Source organism: Calliopsis andreniformis, chromosome 12 (assembly GCF_051401765.1).
Source record: "Calliopsis andreniformis isolate RMS-2024a chromosome 12, iyCalAndr_principal, whole genome shotgun sequence".
Lineage (NCBI taxonomy): Eukaryota > Metazoa > Arthropoda > Insecta > Hymenoptera > Andrenidae > Calliopsis > Calliopsis andreniformis.
The window spans coordinates 3,876,621-3,899,885 of NC_135073.1; the positions used below are offsets into that span (position 1 = coordinate 3,876,621).

General features: G+C 42.8%; 1 protein-coding gene and 1 non-coding gene across 3 annotated transcripts in view; both read left to right on the forward strand.

The window, feature by feature from the left end:
- The window catches only part of Numb (NUMB endocytic adaptor protein), a 102,754-nt gene that overhangs the window by 15,524 nt on the left and 63,965 nt on the right, over positions 1 to 23,265 (forward strand). The gene's annotated exons all lie outside the window — the stretch shown is intronic.
- LOC143186406 (U1 spliceosomal RNA) lies at positions 1,745 to 1,907 on the forward strand. Its single transcript, XR_013003044.1, has one exon. It is a non-coding gene; the product is annotated as a U1 spliceosomal RNA (small nuclear RNA).

The window sequence follows — 23,265 nt, forward strand, 5'->3', positions numbered from 1 at the left end:
AGAAATATTGCCTCAGGAACTTAAAATGAAGTATCAAGTCTTTAAATAAAGGGATTTAAGTATTTAATTTTACAACGACATTCAGTAAGTTAAAACCTTACCATTACCTTTAAAAATATTTATTAAAAACCATTAAAAATTTCAGAAGCAGTTTTTGAATTTTCAGATAGCATTGCTTTTCTAATTTAATTCAACATACATTTAATTTGCACTCATTTACACTTACTGAATGAAAACTCGTGTTTACATTGAGAAGTGTAAGAACAAAATTTTGAAAAAGTCGATTTACGTCTATGGCAATTTGTCCGTGTAATACACTACCATACACTTATTTACAAGAAGGCTTGAAGTTTGAACTGTTTAAGTGATAAACCTTGTATATGTACTATGTATCTTTAATTAGCATGTGTTTACTAGAAACATAAATCAATTATGAATTCTATAAGAGATATTCATATACTGATACACTTTGCAACATCCTTCGCATTACTCCTAGAATAGCTTATTACGCTTTCGGATATGTACACTTACTTTCCAACGATAAATATATGTAAGTAGTATGTCCTATAAGAGTTTAGATAAAGCAGAATAAATTAAAAAAATGAAAGAATAGGCAATAACACATTAACGACTAATGACTAGTTATAAATATGTATAACTTGTAGTCCAAATGGTTTTGTGTTGTATCCCAAGACTGGTATACTAGTCATCATAACTAGTTCTCAAGGTACACATTGCTGTTAAACATGTTTAGTGTACACTAACGCAGAGGTACATAATTTACAAATCAATGTTAAAATTAAATAAAAACAAAAGTGGTTCTACATGGAATGTAAATATCACATCGGTAGTAAAATAAACATTTATTATTAATAATACTAAATTTTCCAATAGTATGTAGTCAGCGTGTTAAAGTAAAACAATTAATTTTGCTTTGGAACAATCTAAAAAGAGTAACGAAGTTTCAAATTATCTTATGCCAAAGCAAGCCTTCTATTATTTTGAAAGGTATAACTACATTTATTATACCTGAAAGTATATTTCACAAATAATTTACATAATTATTATAAGCAATTGATACGACATTACAACTCCATAAAAAAAGAAATAGAATCATAGGCAAGTGAATTCAAATTATATATTTCTTAATGTATTTTTGCTACAATCTACTACAAATCAAAGCATCTACACCCCTATTTGAGTCAAAGAACGATTATATATATACTCCAATATATTACAATTTTCAGTGACGATTCGATGACGATTTCACTGACAAATAGTATGTCTCATATTCTTATTTTCGACATATTGTTAGCATTTGAAGTTTGGAATCTCAATTCTACATTATGGACTTAGATTTTATTACATTCTCGTTTTCTAAGGGAAACATTCCTTCAATTCAGTTTCTTTCTATTCAAAATACAAATTCTCTCGTATAGATTGAAGACATAAAGCCAAATTAAAAATCAAGATACATACTCAGATTTTTTAGCAATACTACTTGTGCCGTTTTGCTTTACAGCTATAAGTATTGCATTTTTGTTCGCAAGCTTAGATATACCCCTGCGCTTTTCAACTGAAAAATGGGTCAATGGTCGCGTTGAACAAAGATTCGCGATCGGCAATCGCGTTTCAGCTACGATCGTTAATTGTCCACTAGATGACATTTGATTTCTGTGGGATTTCTCGCTGGCGAGAAACAATGATGTAACTGATAAAATCAATAGAGAAAGGAATGGAATTATAACTTACTTGGCGCGGAGGACACCGTGATCACGAAGGCGGTTCCTTCTGGGCGAGGCCCTTCCATTGCACTGCGGTAGGGCTGAACCTTGCGAATACTCCTAACGTGGGTATGTCGAGCGCACAATTTTTGGTAGTCGGGACCAGCGTACGCGCTGTCCCGGATTTCCAAATTGGAAAAATAAATAACTTTCCTTCTAGTCTACATTGCAAAAGAAGTATACAAAGAAAACGTTTTTACAGTATTATGCTCGATTCAATGTTCAGTATTCCGATTACGAGCTTTTGACACTTTTTTTGTATTGTAAAATCGGATGATTGGTAATACTGTGGCTAGCATTATAATTTTTAATTTATTCATAATGATGGTCCATTTGCTGATACAATTTTTTACACACACCTTGTGTTAATTTTTTCAAGCGTTAGTAATATTCATGGACAATAATCTATTTAGAAAAATTTTTATTAAAAGACGGATATGGAAGTTTTAATTAAGCTCCATCAAGTGGTAAAATATTAAAGTATAGATTTTTAGAATTTTTTTTACAACTTTTTGTTGTGATACACTTACCTATAATTCTTTGATAATGTTTTGACAGAAATTAGCAATTTAATAACCTTTCAATATTCCGCTGTATTTTTAAAATTTTCTATGAATGGTGATACGTGACGTGCGAAAAATAATATCTCAAAGTTTAAACTGTCAACAACTTTATAGTATAGGTGATTCAGACACTTAATAATCTTGCTTACATTTTTTCTTAACTCCACACTCTAAACTCATTCATAGTTCTTTTTCAAAATTTATACATAATTCTACGAACTTAATGTGATTTAGGCAGTTTTAATGAGATACAATTTGTTATATCGGTGATGAATTTAAAGTTAGTATGCATGATGTTTTGAAGAATAGTATATACAGTATGAATTATTATTACATTATGAATTAATTACTTCCTAGAATGCTTTTTCATCATGTTAATTTCTCTTAATGTTTCTTAAATCTTATTACTATTTGTTGCCCCAAAAATCTTTATGCACAAAGGAACAATTAATTTACTATGAAAATGAAATGCTTAATTAATTTACTTTCGATTGCCCTTAAACATAGTCAAGGTGTTTTTAGTTAAGAAATGTCTCAATTCATAATAATTTCCCTAATTTCAACTCTATATTATAAGATAGATTCGTCATATTTTTTGATATTAAAAAAAAAAACTTTCAAGAGAAATCGAGAGATACTCTACACTCTACAGTTTCGTAATTGCAACATTCTCTTTAGAAACACAAACAGTTGAATAATGACATTTAAATATTTAGAATATGAAACTCTAATTATTTGATTTTTCGATATATTATGCTCTTTTGAATTGCTTTTGAAATGCTGGATATATTGATTGTCAAATTGAACTTAAAATGGTTTATACTGTTTGTGTGTAGGTACATTAATTTCAGAGGGGAAAAAGGTGCGTAAAAGGTGTTTTCACCTTTACTGGCTACATATTTTGTTGCATAAGTGCATATCTTAAGATAGATACATATCGGAAACTTCTCCATTATGATAGTGTATACGCTTGCGAAAGGTTAATAACAATGTATATCTATAGAGTGTGAATATAAATAGTAACTGTATTTATTAAATTTGGTATCATTTTATCAAGAATTACATATAAGCAAAATGCGACAGGCCGCTCTTCTAGATATTTATTGCAATTTCTCGGCTCTTACTACTGGATTAAAATTAATGAAAATAGTATAAAAATAATAATAAAGCTATTTTCTCGGAAATAAATTTTTTTAAATAAGTATCTTTTTTATCTACCTACATAAATATCGCATCCTTAAACTAATATAATAGTAATATCATCAACAATATTTTAACTATACAAGATACCGTTTCAATACAGGATATGACTGTCTAGATATTTCTGATAGGCGAAATGTGGCTTCTGTCATGATAGGATTTGACCACCACTGCTATGTATAATTTAATACTGAATCAAATGACGAAACTATTACATGAAATATGTATGTATTTTTATATTTATTTCATCATCGTCTGGTTTCCTTATACTTGTTTGTGTAAACTTTTAAAATCAGAAATGTAAAATATTGCTGATTTTAAAGTACATACAACCGTTGTGCCGTTTTAATTTTATCTAGCGGTTCTCGTGTATCTTGTGGTTTTGTGGATTTGTGGTCTTGCCTCTCTATAGACCTCTATGTACATACGTGTCCGATGTCTACTACCATTGGAAAGCTTCAAGAATAAGAAAATAGCAAACAAACTAGCATTTGAAAAGACTGTCTAATTTGCTTTCTATCTAGTTTGTGCATCTTTGTAAATCACTGCATGTATCATAAATCTTATAAAAAGCCATTAGTATTGCCTATGTGCTTAAAAGTATTCAGAGATTATAAAGATCTTAATTTCTTCCGCGATTTGGAAAGTATTAATCATCTAGACGATATATAATTTATTTTGATTTATATTTTACATACTGTTATTGTAACAACTGTATGTGCAATGTTTATCATTTATTTTTATAAATCACTCTCTCATTGTGTATTATTATTAAAATAGAATGACGATCACAATTAAAAGTATATTATATTTCTGAATAAAGAACTTGTTGGAATATGGAACAATTTTAAATAAAAAGAAATTTGATTTTTTAACTCAACGCACGGAAGAAGTCTGTACGATATCTAATATCTCACATGAATATATTCAAAAGTAAATAAAAAACCATAGAAACAAGACAGAACACTTTCTGTATCCTTCGATACTTTCGATACTTGTTTTTGTTCCTTGATTATATAATCTAACAGAACTGTAATAATGTTTATTCTGTAATCAAAAGTAGTATACTTTGCACTTTATTTTATAAAATGAAAATTGAACTTTACGAGCATCAAATTAACAAATTTCTAAAATAATAATCTTAGAAAAATCGCAAAAACTTTCGTGATAAATCTTTTACTAATCCAGTAAAATTTATGTCGTCAAATTTATTTAGTGAGTCTTACTAACGTTTATTTTTCGCTGCTTCCTTGATTCTGTTTTCCTTTAATGTTCTGTCTGGATGAAACTAACATAGTTTGAAGAGGCCTCTAGAAGGCAAAGCCGTCGTCTCACGTGCCACTTATTTTCTTTTCCTGACACGAAGTACTTTTTCCCTTGAGGATCCGTAGGACGTACCTACTCGAGGAAACGAGTCAACCACAATAATCGGATGCGCGTAAAATGGTGAATATATAAAGTGTTCCCAACTTCGTTATTTGAGTTGAAAAGACTCCTTTAGGTGTTGTATCACATGTTTAGCATTTAATATCTTCATCTCTTAATATCTCGTTTATATCTTCTTTTAATGAAACTTATAAAACTGAATGTATATCGAATGCATGTTTATATGTGTTATTATTCAATTAAAAATTATTCATAGAATAATCAATTAGGGGTAGACTAAGCGAACTAGGAGCTTTTGGGTAACCTTACACAAACGGACAATCAATTGACGATCATTGGGTTCTCATAGTCGTACATTCGTAATTATTTAGTCGATAGTTAAAAATTCATTTAATCATAACTTTAAAATTAGTAACATATTATCTTTCTTGTAATAGTATTTTAACGCAATTTTTCTGCAGTGTTTTATAGTTTAACTTATTGTACGTCAAGTGCTCCTGACCACGAGAATCCCTATTGAGTAAAATTCATCTAGACGTGGGTGAAAGGAACTGATCTACTTATACAGTGCAAATTAACTAACATAGCTAGGAATGTAAAAATGCCCTGAGAACTTGACTTAACCGTCACGCTTGTGTAATCGAGATTCAACGTCTAGAAATCTTCACTTGTTCCCTCTACTGATATTTACTAATTTTGAAATGTATATAGTACATCGGTTGTCACTTAGGTGGCGCACGAGGTCTATTCTTAAAGATAACTGTCTTCTTAGGTTATACACCTATAATGCCATATCGGCAATTTTCGGTTATTAAGATCACTTTTCGGTATAGGATCTTATATTGAACAAATTTGTAACCATAGAGACCATCTATAGTTACGCATACAAACGCTTCCACTTTTACTATTTTATTTGTGTTCACTTTGAAGATCCATTCCGTCGGTAAAGTCACTTTACCTTGAACGCATCTTAAGATGTATGGAGATGCTCGTTTACAAGCACTTGTATAATGAATGCACCACGTAAAATGAAGACCAGGCTGTATGTTGAATGTTGAGGCAATTAAACAGTTACACATGAAACTCAAACTCTAAAGGTCAAACTAGTAACATTCTACCTTTTTTATGTCATAATCGCCATTCAGGGTAGCCTTCACCTTACCACATTTGTTTAAAAACACGTTTTTAATAGTTTGAGATGCTTTGAACATATGGTAATAATAAAAAATACAATTAATATTTTTGGGGATGGTTATACTTTCATTAGATTTTTTTCTTATAAAACTCAGTGCTACAACTATTAACTATTAAAATATTACAATGTTGCCATACTGTAATGATTAAGTACTCAACATCTTCGTGATGTAGTTATCTATAAAATTAATCACAACAAGAAATACGTATCGTCCATCTAGGATACTTTGTAGCCATCATAGAAACCCTATATTTGGCAGTTCCTTGAGAAGTACAATAGAATAAATAAGTAAACAAAGCATCTGCAGGCGTTTGATCTTGCAGTGGAGTGTAAGGCGAGCAAGGAAAAAAAGGTTGCATGTTCAGGTGACCTAGTACTATGCTGTCTTCCCCCAACCAATGGACCATGTCAAAGCATCGATTGACTCAGAGGTGGATAGTATGGCATAGCCACAGATGTGGTAAAAAATGATTACCTTAGCTTTCTTCCTGGAAAAACCCTACAGACTAAGCCTTTTGTATTTTGTCTCCTAAGAGTCCGACAATAAGCTTGTAATTTCATTCCCTAAGGGTCAGATAGTATCCATATGACCCCAAGGGTTACAGAGTATGGCAACATACCCCAACTCAGACTACTAGTGATTATCTCGTCATCTATGGAAAGTAACCGTGAAACTCGAAAAAAATATAGAAATTTATACCTTGGCAATTGTATATCGAATTTTAAGTATAAAATTTTATACACGGTGTTTCTGAACAGCACAGCATAACTTTAACCTCTTCGTAACTTTTGACGAGAGTCTGACCTGATACTGGTTGTTGCAAAGAGTCAACCAAAACTGATAGGACTACAAGAGAACGTATAAAAAACCTAACGTTGTTCTGAATTACAATCGATATATAGGTGGCGTGGATCGCATGGGTCAAATGCTTCAGGAATGTTCTTTTTTACATAAGAGCGTAAAATGGTACAAGAAGTACTTTTTGCAGTTAGTTGATATAACAATACATAATTTCCTTGTAGTGCGGCAATGCCTTCATGAGAAGAGTAGAAGTTCTTTATAAATAAAAGAAGGAATTATTTGTGGTTTACTAAAAGAGCATTGTACGCTACGTAAAACTTGGAGAAGAAAATTAAGTAAACTACACTAACTTCGTTTAAATTCACGATGATTTCCTGCAAAAATATTGCTGACAACAAATAAAAAATACTCAACGAAACGTTGTGCATATGCATACAGAATGGAAAACGCTGAGGAACACGGTATTGTTGCAAAAACTGTAATGTTGTCTTATGCGTAACACCATGTTTCGAGTAAAACATAAATATACTTAATTTCTGAAAATTAACAAAAGCTGCATTTATTACTTTCCTTCTGCTTTACGAATACAATTGGTTGTAAAATATTTCGTGTAGAGTCAAGCAGTTCGTATTAGCTAGTGAGATACCTCGTCAGAAGGGTCAAATGTTTGGTATCCATTCGCGAGATATATTGTCATAAATGTTAAATGATTGATATTGAGTCGTGAGATATCTCGTCAAAAGTGTTGAACAGTTGTTATCTGGGTTACGAGATATCTCGTCAGAAGATACGGAGGGGTTAAGGGATGATTCTAGACACCAAAATAAGACAAAAATGAAGAATAACGATTTTGCGTTTGTGACTTCGTTTGTTAGTTATAAACATTTAAAGATATGGTGCAAATCACCAGAAATGAGCCCGTGTGGAGGGCTGAAGCAGTGATTATTCGCGTGGCAGTGTAGTCTTAACGCACGGGAAGGGACAGATCAACTGTTAACAGTGAGTGACCTGCACTGCTCGAGGCCTCCGCGCGGACTCATTTCTGGTGGTTTTCACCCGATTTTTAGATGCTTATAATAACAAGCGAGGCCTCAAACGCGAAATCGTTATTCTTGGTCTTCATTTCATTTTGGCGTCTAAGATCACCCCTTAAAGTTATGCCATACAGTTCTGAAACACCCTGTATAGAAGATTCCAAATACTTATAGTCTAAATATATAAAATTAGATATTTATATTAAGATGCCCGATGAAAGTCCTTGACAAATGCGAACTATCGATATCTTTGAAGTGATGGTTTTAGGTTGCGTGGTTGCTAGGATTCTTGTTTAATTTCAGACCATGCCTGGAGCACGGTTAAGGTTGTGTTCTATTTTTCACGAATACTGTGAACATAACATCATTACACTAACTGCCAATAGCCGTTATTTTGGCAGTACGAACTCGCAGAGAGAAACGGAACATAGTTTGAAGCACATACGAAACTTTAGAATCGTAGAAATAGGTTGGTTGCATTTGAGGTGATGCACACGTGTCGCGTCGCGAATTGATTTAAATCTTCACGGTTGTAAGCCGTGTTCGAGATCCGGATTCCGGAGATTACTCGCCTAATTAAATTTGAGTGATTGTTTAATATTTGACGGATCAAAAATCACTAGTTATTTCGACGATTCGGTTAACTGTGTTTCGACGATTTGAAGAAGAAACGATTGCTCGATTGCTTTGACGATTCGAAAAGATGACCTTTTTTCGACGATTCTAAAAGACGACTGACTTTGCTTTCGAAGTCCACTTCCTCCTTCGGTTTCATCCCCTCCGAGATACGCATACAGGGGTGTCAACTTGATTTCTGGCGTTGACCAGTCGAATCGATTGGCTATCGATCTAGGCAGAAGCATCCCCCTGAATCACCTTGGAAGGGCGGAAGGCACCCCGTGGCCCGGTGACGGTGGTGGAGGAAGTCTGCTTTCCTCCCTGGTCGAAGGCCATGTTTCAGGAGGAATAACGGGACTCCGAATTACCAAGGCGAATCCGCACAAGTATCTCACAGAGATATCTCACAAGAATCCGCACAGATATTTTATGACTTATTTTCCGTCGCTTGACGAAAGACTGAAATTGTTTTATTTAATTGTTACTACTTGCCAGATGCGGGACCCTTCTGTCAAAAATATAAAAGACAGAATTTCGAACGAACTCTGACTTTCGCATCTGGCAACTAATAGAATAAACGATTGCTTCGTCGAGCGGAGGAAGGACCGTGTCGGTTGTCCCTATTCTTGTTTCTCGACTGAACAACACGTGTTGTATAGCCATTCATGCAAAACGTGACAAAAACGATCGCTATCTTTTAGCTAAACAAAGAGCCTATCATGGTAGGAGATGTAGTAGTATACGTCTTAAGTTTCAACTCTCTTGCTATTCATTAAGAGTGCTGAGGTTTTTCTTCATTGTCAGATTATTCCACCAGTTCAGAATAAGTCAAGCAAATCTTTGATGCCAGAGAGCACTTATGATGTGTGAGCTACATACATACATTATAGAAACATACGAATATTGCAAACTTAGATAACGTTTTTATGTTTATAACTACATAGTGAGCATATTCAGATAAGCGGTTTAGGAGTTGCAGTTCTTTATAATTCTCTTCTTTATAGTTCTTTATATCATGAGGTAGCTGTTATCACAACTATAATTGAATTGGAAAAACTGTCGTAACATGCATGTCAAATCCCCTTTGCTCTCGGGCGTCAAGTTCTCACTTCTTGATAAAGGATACTATTATGTAGTACTGTATAGATGTGAAGACACAAGTGCTCTGGTTCTTACTATTCTACTTGCTCTCTGCTCTAATGATATCATCAATTGCCTTTGAGCACAGCGCTGGGTGCCCGTAAACACTTGTTTCTAATATTGAACCAACAGTATTATTGTTTCTTTTGTCTCTAAGTATACATATACATAGGCTTGAATATCAAAATAAAAGAATATATTGGCGTATTCGGTGCGGAGAAAAGCAAATTATAAAAAGGATATTACATTCCAGCAATGTATATCACACGTACTGCGTGCATATGGATTCGTCTCAGTACGGTGTGTGGTTCTTGAAAGTTTTGATACCTGAAGCGGTTTCAAGATATGAAAGACTGTAAGGTGAACATCCTTACTGTATACATTACTGTACATTACTGTATACTGTGTAGATGTAACATACTATACTAATTGTAAGAGTACAAAGGACATGTATGTGAGATCTTATATTTGTTTTTTCATAGCACGTAATCACAATATCAAAAATAAATCAGGCGTATATTGAGACAATATTTACAAATCACTTTTTTAGTAAAAGTATCATAATATAAGCAAAGTAAATGCATTAAAATAAATTATATTTTCTGGGTTATAAGCCATATACATATACCTATGTAGGTAAATGATACACACTAACCAAGAAATCAAAGAGCACTGATAACAAAACGTCTAGCTTTCAAATGAATATTAAACCACTCGTTTTATTTAATATTGCTTAATATTTTGTAAAAATATTCCTAACCGTAACACAACTGAATATTATAATTAAACACTTCGTCGTCTTCCAGTTGAGCTAAGCAACATGGTACGTATACCTATAAAACTACTTGGGTATATATTATGAAAGTTCTGACAGACGAAACAATATTTTCCTATAAAAGTATCAGAAAGTTTCAGCCGACACCGAAATTAGTGTCCCCTTGTTCAACGTTCCTTGCAAACACAGATACAGTTTGTCTCAACTAATCGTTAATATCAACAAGCTCTAGTGCTCCATGTAGCAACACCTATCATTAATTGTAACAAAATCAAGTACTGGATGCTGCACGGGCTTCGCAATGTACATATTTTCGTAATTCTATGTTGGTCTGCATTCCAACCTACAAGCCTCAGCATACCAACTGTTGAATCAATATCTAACAATCAGATTCATTTTATCACCCACCGAGAAATCTTATCAATCCCTAATAGAAAAAAGTACTATTGTTACTTAATCAGAGTTTAGACATTGACCCAATACAATATCAGCAACAACTTCACCTAAATAACAATAATATAGATAGTATTGCTGCATACGCAGCAACATACACCCAAAAACCTGTTATAACATACTAAAATACACACACTGTTGGGCGGCTTGTGGTTGACGGCTCAGTAGTGCCTGGTGCTGTACTATTACTAGACGATGTCGTCGCAGGTGGTTCGGATGAAGTTGCCGTGGATGATCCATTCGTAGATGAATGGGACGTATTAGTTATAGGAGACCAAGATACTGCAATGGTTGAGGGGGTAGACTTTTCAGATGTGCTAGTAGGAGCCCCAGATGTACTACTGGTTGGTGCTTGTGTTGAAGGCGTAGGCTTTTCAGATGTAGTAGGTGCCTCCTTCGGCGTCGTTTCTGTACTTGTAGGTGCCTGAGATGTACTATTGGTTGGTGGCTGTGTTGAGGGGGTAGGCTTTTTAGAGGTAGTTGTAGGAGCCTCAGATGTACTACTGGTTGGTGGTTGTGTTGCGGGGGTATGCTTTTCAGATGTAGTAGTAGGTGCCTCCGTCGGCGTGGATTCGTCACATGGCTCCTCTGTGGTAGTAGGTGCCTGCGATGAACTACTTGTTGGTGGCTGTGTTGAGGGCGTAGGCTTTTCAGATGTTGTAGTAGGTGCCTGAGATGAACTGCTGGTTGGTGGTTGCGTTGAGGGCGTTGGCTTTTCAGATGTGGTAGTAGGTGCCTGAGACGAACTGCTGGTTGGTGGTTGCGTTGAGGGCGTTGGCTTTTCAGATGTGGTTGTAGGTGCCTGAGATGAACTGCTGGTTGGTGGCTGTGTTGAGTTCGTAGGCTTTTCAGATGATGTAGAAGGCCCCTCCGTAGGCGTGGATTCGTCACACGGCTCCTCTGTGGTTGTAGGTGCCTGAGATGAACTGCTTGTTGGCGGTTGTGTTGACGGCATAGGCTTTTGAGATGTGGTAGTAGGTGCCTTAGACGAACTGCCCGTAGGTGGTTGCGTCGAGGGCGTTGGCTTTTCAGATGTTGTAGTAGGTGCCTGAGATGAACTGCTGGTTGGCGGCTGTGTTGATGGCGTAGGCTTTTCAGATGTTGTAGTAGGTGTCTCCGTCGGCGTGGATTCCTCGCATGGCTCATCTGTGGTAGTAGGTGCCTGAGATGAACTGCTTGTTGGTGGTTGTGTTGAGGGCGTAGGCTTTTGAGATGTGGTAGTAGGTGCCTTAGACGAACTGCTGGTTGGTGGTTGTGTTGAGGGCGTAGGCTTTTGAGATGTGGTAGTAGGTGCCTTAGACGAACTGCTGGTTGGTGGCTGTGTTGAGTTCGTAGGCTTTTCAGATGATGTAGAAGGCCCCTCCGTAGGCGTGGATTCGTCACACGGCTCCTCTGTGGTTGTAGGTGCCTGAGATGAACTGCTTGTTGGTGGTTGTGTTGAGGGCGTAGGCTTTTGAGATGTGGTAGTTGGTGCCTGAGATGAACTGCTTGTTGGTGGTTGCGTTGAGGGCGTTGGCTTTTCAGATGTCGTTGTAGGTGCCTGAGATGAACTGCTGGTTGGTGGCTGTGTTGAGTTCGTAGGCTTTTCAGATGTGGTTGTAGGTGCCTTAGACGAACTGCTGGTTGGTGGTTGCGTTGAGGGCGTTGGCTTCTCAGATGTGGTAGTAGGTGCCTGAGATGAACTGCTGGTTGGTGGTTGGGTTGATGGGGTAGGATTTATAGATGTTGTAGTAGGTGCCTCCGTCGGCGTGGATTCGTCACATGGCTCCTCTGTGGTAGTAGGTGCCTGAGATGAACTACTTGTTGGTGGCTGTGTTGAGGGCGTAGGCTTTTCAGATGTTGTAGTAGGTGCCTGAGATGAACTGCTGGTTGGTGGCTGTGTTGATGGCGTAGGCTTTTCAGATGTTGTAGTAGGTGTCTCCGTCGGCGTGGATTCGTCACATGGCTCCTCTGTGGTAGTAGGTGCCTGAGATGAACTGCTTGTGGGTGGTTGTGTTGAGGGTGTAGGCTTTTCAGATGTGGTAGTAGGTGCCTTAGACGAACTGCTGGTTGGTGGTTGCGTTGAGGGCGTTGGCTTTTCAGACGTGGTAGTAGGTGCCTTAGACGAACTGCTGGTTGGTGGTTGCGTTGAGGCCGTTGGCTTTTCAGATGTGGTTGTAGATGCCTGAGATGAACTGCTGGCTGGTGGCTGTGTTGAGTTCGTAGGCTTCTCAGATGATGTAGAAGGCCCCTCCGTAGGCGTGGATTCGTCACACGGCTCCTCTGTGGTTGTAGGTGCCTGAGATGAACTGCTTGTTGGTGGTTGTGTTGAGGGCGTAGGCTTTTGAGATGTGGTAGTAGGTGCCTTAGACGAACTGCTGGTTGGTGGTTGTGTTGAGGGCGTAGGCTTTTCAGATGATGTAGAAGGCCCCTCCGTAGGCGTGGATTCGTCACACGGCTCCTCTGTGGTTGTAGGTGCCTGAGATGAACTGCTTGTTGGTGGTTGTGTTGAGGGCGTAGGCTTTTGAGATGTGGTAGTTGGTGCCTGAGATGAACTGCTTGTTGGTGGTTGCGTTGAGGGCGTTGGCTTTTCAGATGTGGTTGTAGGTGCCTTAGACGAACTGCTGGTTGGTGGTTGCGTTGAGGGCGTTGGCTTCTCAGATGTGGTAGTAGGTGCCTGAGATGAACTGCTGGTTGGTGGTTGGGTTGATGGGGTAGGATTTATAGATGTTGTAGTAGGTGCCTCCGTCGGCGTGGATTCGTCACATGGCTCCTCTGTGGTAGTAGGTGCCTGAGATGAACTGCTTGTTGGTGGTTGTGTTGAGGGTGTAGGCTTTTCAGATGTGGTAGTAGGTGCCTTAGACGAACTGCTGGTTGGTGGTTGTGTTGAGGGCGTAGGCTTTTGAGATGTGGTAGTAGGTGCCTTAGACGAACTGCTGGTTGGTGGCTGTGTTGAGTTCGTAGGCTTTTCAGATGATGTAGAAGGCCCCTCCGTAGGCGTGGATTCGTCACACGGCTCCTCTGTGGTTGTAGGTGCCTGAGATGAACTGCTTGTTGGTGGTTGTGTTGAGGGCGTAGGCTTTTGAGATGTGGTAGTTGGTGCCTTAGACGAACTGCTGGTTGGTGGTTGCGTTGAGGGCGTTGGCTTTTCAGATGTGGTTGTAGGTGCCTGAGATGAACTGCTTGTTGGTGGTTGTGTTGAGGGCGTAGGCTTTTGAGATGTGGTTGTTGGTGCCTTAGACGAACTGCTGGTTGGTGGTTGCGTTGAGGGCGTTGGCTTTTCAGATGTCGTTGTAGGTGCCTGAGATGAACTGCTGGTTGGTGGCTGTGTTGAGTTCGTAGGCTTTTCAGATGATGTAGAAGGCCCCTCCGTAGGCGTGGATTCGTCACACGGCTCCTCTGTGGTTGTAGGTGCCTGAGATGAACTGCTTGTTGGTGGTTGTGTTGAGGGCGTTGGCTTTTGAGATGTGGTAGTTGGTGCCTGAGATGAACTGCTTGTTGGTGGTTGTGTTGAGGGCGTTGGCTTTTCAGATGTTGTAGTAGGTGCCTTAGACGAACTGCTGGTTGGTGGTTGCGTTGAGGGCGTTGGCTTTTCAGATGTGGTAGTAGGTGCCTTAGACGAACTGCTGGTTGGTGGTTGCGTTGAGGGCGTTGGCTTTTCAGATGTGGTAGTAGGTGCCTCCGTCGGCGTGGATTCGTCACACGGCTCCTCTGTGGTTGTAGGTGCCAGAGATGAACTGCTTGTTGGTGGCTGCGTTGAGGGCGTTGGCTTTTCAGAAGTGGTTGTAGATGCCTGAGATGAACTGCTGGTTGGTGGCTGTGTTGACTTCGTAGGCCTTTCAGATGGTGTAGAAGGCCCCTCCGTAGGCGTGGATTCGTCACACGGCTCCTCTGTGGTTGTAGGTGCCTGAGATGAACTGCTTGTTGGCGGTTGTGTTGACGGCGTAGGCTTTTGAGATGTGGTAGTAGGTGCCTTAGACGAACTGCCCGTAGGTGGTTGCGTCGAGGGCGTTGGCTTTTCAGATGTTGTAGTAGGTGCCTGAGATGAACTGCTGGTTGGCGGCTGTGTTGATGGCGTAGGCTTTTCAGATGTTGTAGTAGGTGTCTCCGTCGGCGTGGATTCCTCGCATGGCTCATCTGTGGTAGTAGGTGCCTGAGATGAACTGCTTGTTGGTGGTTGTGTTGAGGGCGTAGGCTTTTGAGATGTGGTAGTAGGTGCCTTAGACGAACTGCTGGTTGGTGGTTGTGTTGAGGGCGTAGGCTTTTGAGATGTGGTAGTAGGTGCCTTAGACGAACTGCTGGTTGGTGGCTGTGTTGAGTTCGTAGGCTTTTCAGATGATGTAGAAGGCCCCTCCGTAGGCGTGGATTCGTCACACGGCTCCTCTGTGGTTGTAGGTGCCTGAGATGAACTGCTTGTTGGTGGTTGTGTTGAGGGCGTAGGCTTTTGAGATGTGGTAGTTGGTGCCTTAGACGAACTGCTGGTTGGTGGTTGCGTTGAGGGCGTTGGCTTTTCAGATGTCGTTGTAGGTGCCTGAGATGAACTGCTGGTTGGTGGCTGTGTTGAGTTCGTAGGCTTTTCAGATGATGTAGAAGGCCCCTCCGTAGGCGTGGATTCGTCACACGGCTCCTCTGTGGTTGTAGGTGCCTGAGATGAACTGCTTGTTGGTGGTTGTGTTGAGGGCGTAGGCTTTTGAGATGTGGTAGTTGGTGCCTGAGATGAACTGCTTGTTGGTGGTTGCGTTGAGGGCGTTGGCTTTTCAGATGTGGTTGTAGGTGCCTTAGACGAACTGCTGGTTGGTGGTTGCGTTGAGGGCGTTGGCTTCTCAGATGTGGTAGTAGGTGCCTGAGATGAACTGCTGGTTGGTGGTTGGGTTGATGGGGTAGGATTTATAGATGTTGTAGTAGGTGCCTCCGTCGGCGTGGATTCGTCACATGGCTCCTCTGTGGTAGTAGGTGCCTGAGATGAACTACTTGTTGGTGGCTGTGTTGAGGGCGTAGGCTTTTCAGATGTTGTAGTAGGTGCCTGAGATGAACTGCTGGTTGGTGGCTGTGTTGATGGCGTAGGCTTTTCAGATGTTGTAGTAGGTGTCTCCGTCGGCGTGGATTCGTCACATGGCTCCTCTGTGGTAGTAGGTGCCTGAGATGAACTGCTTGTGGGTGGTTGTGTTGAGGGTGTAGGCTTTTCAGATGTGGTAGTAGGTGCCTTAGACGAACTGCTGGTTGGTGGTTGCGTTGAGGGCGTTGGCTTTTCAGACGTGGTAGTAGGTGCCTTAGACGAACTGCTGGTTGGTGGTTGTGTTGAGGGCGTAGGCTTTTCAGATGATGTAGAAGGCCCCTCCGTAGGCGTGGATTCGTCACACGGCTCCTCTGTGGTTGTAGGTGCCTGAGATGAACTGCTTGTTGGTGGTTGTGTTGAGGGCGTAGGCTTTTGAGATGTGGTAGTTGGTGCCTGAGATGAACTGCTTGTTGGTGGTTGCGTTGAGGGCGTTGGCTTTTCAGATGTGGTTGTAGGTGCCTTAGACGAACTGCTGGTTGGTGGTTGCGTTGAGGGCGTTGGCTTCTCAGATGTGGTAGTAGGTGCCTGAGATGAACTGCTGGTTGGTGGTTGGGTTGATGGGGTAGGATTTATAGATGTTGTAGTAGGTGCCTCCGTCGGCGTGGATTCGTCACATGGCTCCTCTGTGGTAGTAGGTGCCTGAGATGAACTGCTTGTTGGTGGTTGTGTTGAGGGTGTAGGCTTTTCAGATGTGGTAGTAGGTGCCTTAGACGAACTGCTGGTTGGTGGTTGTGTTGAGGGCGTAGGCTTTTGAGATGTGGTAGTAGGTGCCTTAGACGAACTGCTGGTTGGTGGCTGTGTTGAGTTCGTAGGCTTTTCAGATGATGTAGAAGGCCCCTCCGTAGGCGTGGATTCGTCACACGGCTCCTCTGTGGTTGTAGGTGCCTGAGATGAACTGCTTGTTGGTGGTTGTGTTGAGGGCGTAGGCTTTTGAGATGTGGTAGTTGGTGCCTTAGACGAACTGCTGGTTGGTGGTTGCGTTGAGGGCGTTGGCTTTTCAGATGTGGTTGTAGGTGCCTGAGATGAACTGCTTGTTGGTGGTTGTGTTGAGGGCGTAGGCTTTTGAGATGTGGTTGTTGGTGCCTTAGACGAACTGCTGGTTGGTGGTTGCGTTGAGGGCGTTGGCTTTTCAGATGTCGTTGTAGGTGCCTGAGATGAACTGCTGGTTGGTGGCTGTGTTGAGTTCGTAGGCTTTTCAGATGATGTAGAAGGCCCCTCCGTAGGCGTGGATTCGTCACACGGCTCCTCTGTGGTTGTAGGTGCCTGAGATGAACTGCTTGTTGGTGGTTGTGTTGAGGGCGTTGGCTTTTGAGATGTGGTAGTTGGTGCCTGAGATGAACTGCTTGTTGGTGGTTGTGTTGAGGGCGTTGGCTTTTCAGATGTTGTAGTAGGTGCCTTAGACGAACTGCTGGTTGGTGGTTGCGTTGAGGGCGTTGGCTTTTCAGATGTGGTAGTAGGTGCCTTAGACGAACTGCTGGTTGGTGGTTGCGTTGAGGGCGTTGGCTTTTCAGATGTGGTAGTAGGTGCCTCCGTCGGCGTGGATTCGTCACACGGCTCCTCTGTGGTTGTAGGTGCCAGAGATGAACTGCTTGTTGGTGGCTGCGTTGAGGGCGTTGGCTTTTCAGAAGTGGTTGTAGATGCCTGAGATGAACTGCTGGTTGGTGGCTGTGTTGAGTTCGTAGGCCTTTCAGATGGTGTAGAAGGCCCCTCCGTAGGCGTGGATTCGTCACACGGCTCCTCTGTGGTTGTAGGTGCCTGAGATGAACTGCTTGTTGGTGGTTGTGTTGAGGGCGTAGGCTTTTGAGTTGTTGTAGTTGGTGCCTGAGATGAACTGCTTGTTGGTGGTTGCGTTGAGGGCGTTGGCTTCTCAGATGAGGTAGTAGGTGCGTTAGACGAACTGCTGGTTGGTGGTTGCGTTGAGGGCGTTGGCTTTTCAGATGTTGTAGTAGGTGCCTGAGATGAACTGCTTGTTGGTGGTTGTGTTGAGGGCGTAGGCTTTTGAGATGTGGTAGTAGGTGCCTTAGACGAACTGCTGGTTGGTGGTTGCGTTGAGGGCGTTGGCTTTTCAGATGTGGTTGTAGATGCCTGAGATGAACTGCTGGTTGGTGGCTGTGTTGAGTTCGTAGGCTTTTCAGATGGTGTAGAAGGCTCCTCCGTAGGCGTGGATTCGTCACACGGCTCCTCTGTGGTTGTAGGTGCCTGAGATGAACTGCTTGTTGGTGGTTGTGTTGAGGGCGTAGGCTTTTGAGATGTGGTAGTAGGTGCCAGAGATGAACTGCTGGTTGGTGGTTGGGTTGATGGGGTAGGATTTATAGATGTTGTAGTAGGTGCCTCCGTCGGCGTGGATTCGTCACATGGCTCCTCTGTGGTAGTAGGTGCCTGAGATGAACTACTTGTTGGTGGCTGTGTTGAGGGCGTAGGCTTTTCAGATGTTGTAGTAGGTGCCTGAGATGAACTGCTTGTTGGTGGTTGCGTTGAGGGCGTTGGCTTTTCAGATGTGGTTGTAGGTGCCTTAGACGAACTGCTGGTTGGTGGTTGCGTTGAGGGCATTGGCTTCTCAGATGTGGTAGTAGGTGCCTGAGATGAACTGCTGGTTGGTGGTTGGGTTGATGGGGTAGGATTTATAGATGTTGTAGTAGGTGCCTCCGTCGGCGTGGATTCGTCACATGGCTCCTCTGTGGTAGTAGGTGCCTGAGATGAACTACTTGTTGGTGGCTGTGTTGAGGGCGTAGGCTTTTCAGATGTTGTAGTAGGTGCCTGAGATGAACTGCTGGTTGGTGGCTGTGTTGATGGCGTAGGCTTTTCAGATGTTGTAGTAGGTGTTTCCGTCGGCGTGGATTCGTCACATGGCTCCTCTGTGGTAGTAGGTGCCTGAGATGAACTGCTTGTGGGTGGTTGTGTTGAGGGTGTAGGCTTTTCAGATGTGGTAGTAGGTGCCTTAGACGAACTGGTGGTTGGTGGTTGCGTTGAGGGAGTTGGCTTTTCAGACGTGGTAGTAGGTGCCTTAGACGAACTGCTGGTTGGTGGTTGCGTTGAGGCCGTTGGCTTTTCAGATGTGGTTGTAGATGCCTGAGATGAACTGCTGGCTGGTGGCTGTGTTGAGTTCGTAGGCTTTTCAGATGATGTAGAAGGCCCCTCCGTAGGCGTGGATTCGTCACACGGCTCCTCTGTGGTTGTAGGTGTCTGAGATGAACTGCCTGTTGGTGGTTGTGTTGAGGGCGTAGGCTTTTGAGATGTGGTAGTAGGTGCCTTAGACGAACTGCTGGTTGGTGGCTGTGTTGAGTTCGTAGGCTTTTCAGATGATGTAGAAGGCCCCTCCGTAGGCGTGGATTCGTCACACGGCTCCTCTGTGGTTGTAGGTGCCTGAGATGAACTGCTTGTTGGTGGTTGTGTTGAGGGCGTTGGCTTTTGAGATGTGGTAGTTGGTGCCTGAGATGAACTGCTTGTTGGTGGTTGTGTTGAGGGCGTTGGCTTTTCAGATGTTGTAATAGGTGCCTTAGACGAACTGCTGGTTGGTGGTTGCGTTGAGGGCGTTGGCTTTTCAGATGTGGTAGTAGGTGCCTTAGACGAACTGCTGGTTGGTGGTTGCGTTGAGGGCGTTGGCTTTTCAGATGTGGTAGTAGGTGCCTCCGTCGGCGTGGATTCGTCACACGGCTCCTCTGTGGTTGTAGGTGCCAGAGATGAACTGCTTGTTGGTGGCTGCGTTGAGGGCGTTGGCTTTTCAGATGTTGTAGTAGGTGCCTGAGATGAACTGCTTGTTGGTGGCTGTGTTGACGGCGTAGGCTTTTCAGATGTGGTAGTAGGTGCCTGCGATGAACTGCTTGTTGGTGGCTGTGTTGAGGGCGTAGGCTTTTGAGATGTGGTAGTTGGTGCCTGAGATGAACTGCTTGTTGGTGGTTGTGTTGAGGGCGTTGGCTTTTCAGATGTTGTAGTAGGTGCCTTAGACGAACTGCTGGTTGGTGGTTGCGTTGAGGGCGTTGGCTTTTCAGATGTGGTAGTAGGTGCCTTAGACGAACTGCTGGTTGGTGGTTGCGTTGAGGGCGTTGGCTTTTCAGATGTGGTAGTAGGTGCCTCCGTCGGCGTGGATTCGTCACACGGCTCCTCTGTGGTTGTAGGTGCCAGAGATGAACTGCTTGTTGGTGGCTGCGTTGAGGGCGTTGGCTTTTCAGATGTTGTAGTAGGTGCCTGAGATGAACTGCTTGTTGGTGGCTGTGTTGACGGCGTAGGCTTTTCAGATGTGGTAGTAGGTGCCTGCGATGAACTGCTTGTTGGTGGCTGTGTTGAGGGCGTAGGCTTTTGAGATGTGGTAGTTGGTGCCTGAGATGAACTGCTTGTTGGTGGTTGCGTTGAGGGCGTTGGCTTCTCAGATGTGGTAGTAGGTGCCTGAGATGAACTGCTGGTTGGTGGCTGTGTTGATGGCGTAGGCTTTTCAGATGTTGTAGTAGGTGTCTCCGTCGGCGTGGATTCGTCACATGGCTCCTCTGTGGTAGTAGGTGGCTGAGATGAACTGCTTGTGGGTGGTTGTGTTGAGGGTGTAGGCTTTTCAGATGTGGTAGTAGGTGCGTTAGACGAACTGCTGGTTGGTGGTTGCGTTGAGGGCGTAGGCTTTTCAGATGTGGTAGTAGGTGCCTGAGACGAACTGCTGGTTGGTGGCTGTGTTGAGGGCGTAGGCTTTTGAGATGTGGTAGTAGGTGCCTTAGACGAACTGCTGGTTGGTGGTTGCGTTGAGGGCGTTGGCTTCTCAGATGTGGTAGTAGGTGCCTGAGATGAACTGCTGGTTGGTGGTTGGGTTGATGGGGTAGGCTTTATAGATGGTGTAGAAGGCCCCTCCGTAGGCGTGGATTCGTCACACGGCTCCTCTGTGGTTGTAGGTGCCTGAGATGAACTGCTTGTTGGTGGTTGTGTTGCGGGCGTAGGCTTTTGAGATGTGGTAGTTGGTGCCTGAGATGAACTGCTTGTTGGTGGTTGCGTTGAGGGCGTTGGCTTCTCAGATGTGGTAGTAGGTGCCTGAGATGAACTGCTGGTTGGTGGTTGGGTTGATGGGGTAGGCTTTATAGATGTTGTAGTAGGTGCCTCCGTCGGCGTGGATTCGTCACATGGCTCCTCTGTGGTAGTAGGTGCCTGAGATGAACTGCTTGTTGGTGGCTGTGTTGACGACGTAGGCTTTTCAGATGTGGTAGTAGGTCCCTGCGATGAACTGCTTGTTGGTGGCTGTGTTGAGGGCGTAGGCTTTTCAGATGTGGTAGTAGGTGCCTGAGACGAACTGCTGGTTGGTGGCTGTGTTGAGGGCGTAGGCTTTTGAGATGTGGTAGTAGGTGCCTTAGACGAACTGCTGGTTGGTGGTTGCGTTGAGGGCGTTGGCTTCTCAGATGTGGTAGTAGGTGCCTGAGATGAACTGCTGGTTGGTGGTTGGGTTGATGGGGTAGGCTTTATAGATGTTGTAGTAGGTGCCTCCGTCGGCGTGGATTCGTCACATGGCTCCTCTGTGGTAGTAGGTGCCTGAGATGAACTGCTTGTTGGTGGCTGTGTTGAGGGCGTAGGCTTTTCAGATGTGGTAGTAGGTGCCTGCGATGAACTGCTGGTTGGTGGTTGTGTTGAGGGCGTAGGCTTTTCAGATGTTGTAGTAGGTGCCTCCGTCGGCGTGGATTCGTCACATGGCTCCTCTGTGGTAGTAGGTGCCTGCGATGAACTGCTGGTTGGTGGTTGTGTTGAGGGCGTAGGCTTTTCAGATGTTGTAGTAGGTGCCTGAGATGAACTGCTGGTTGGTGGCTGTGTTGAGGGCGTAGGCTTTATAGATGTTTTAGTAGGTGCCTCCGTCGGCGTGGATTCGTCACATGGCTCCTCTGTGGTAGTAGGTGCCTGAGATGAACTGCTTGTTGGTGGCTGTGTTGAGGGCGTAGGCTTTTCAGATGTGGTAGTTGGTGCCTGAGATGAACTGCTTGTTGGTGGTTGCGTTGAGGGCGTTGGCTTCTCAGATGTGGTAGTAGGTGCCTGAGATGAACTGCTGGTTGGTGGTTGGGTTGATGGGGTAGGCTTTATAGATGTTGTAGTAGGTGCCTCCGTCGGCGTGGATTCGTCACATGGCTCCTCTGTGGTAGTAGGTGCCTGAGATGAACTGCTTGTTGGTGGCTGTGTTGAGGGCGTAGGCTTTTCAGATGTGGTAGTAGGTGCCTGCGATGAACTGCTGGTTGGTGGTTGTGTTGAGGGCGTAGGCTTTTCAGATGTTGTAGTAGGTGCCTCCGTCGGCGTGGATTCGTCACATGGCTCCTCTGTGGTAGTAGGTGCCTGCGATGAACTGCTGGTTGGTGGTTGTGTTGAGGGCGTAGGCTTTTCAGATGTTGTAGTAGGTGCCTGAGATGAACTGCTGGTTGGTGGCTGTGTTGAGGGCGTAGGCTTTATAGATGTTTTAGTAGGTGCCTCCGTCGGCGTGGATTCGTCACATGGCTCCTCTGTGGTAGTAGGTGCCTGAGATGAACTGCTTGTTGGTGGCTGTGTTGAGGGCGTAGGCTTTTCAGATGTGGTAGTAGGTACCTGAGACGAACTGCTGGTTGGTGGTTGTGTTGAGGGCGTAGGCTTTTGAGATGTGGTAGTAGGTGCCTCCGTTGGCGTGGATTCGTCACATGGCTCGTCTGTAGTAGTTGGCGCTTCAGTCGTGGCATTGTCATCACATGGCTCTTGTGTTGTAGGTGGTTGTGTTGTAGTTGTTATTGGTGGTTCTGTCGTGAATAGAGTTTTGTTTGATATACGTAAATGTTTTACCTGTTGGTTTTGGTTTTCGTATTGGTTGTTTCCGCTGTAACTTACCTTTTGTGATACATGCTTGTATAGTTTGTATGATTGATTCAGCTAATTTGGTCAGAGATGGGATTAGTTTTGTTATAACGCACAGTGCAGTTGATCGTTTGGCTTGCTTAATTTGATTTATTATTTGTAAGATATCTTTTATTGTTGTGCGTATGTCTTCTTGTGCGATGTTAACCGCTTTTGCCACAGCCTGTAAAAATTTTTTTTGAATTTGTTGTTTCCCTTTTGGCTGTTATTGTAAATATCATTTATAGTTCATTGGTATTTCATGGTAACTGGTTGGAATTTATAATGCCGTTGTGTTTGCTCAACTCCAGTCGGTTGGTGGTGGGAAATACTAATCAGAGAAATTGAGTTTCGCACTGCAGTTATGATACGTATACATATACAGTTTTTATACATATTGAGATGACTTTCTTATAATTGATGGCATGCATAGGAAACTGTAGTGTACTATTATGGAGCTCTCAAAATCG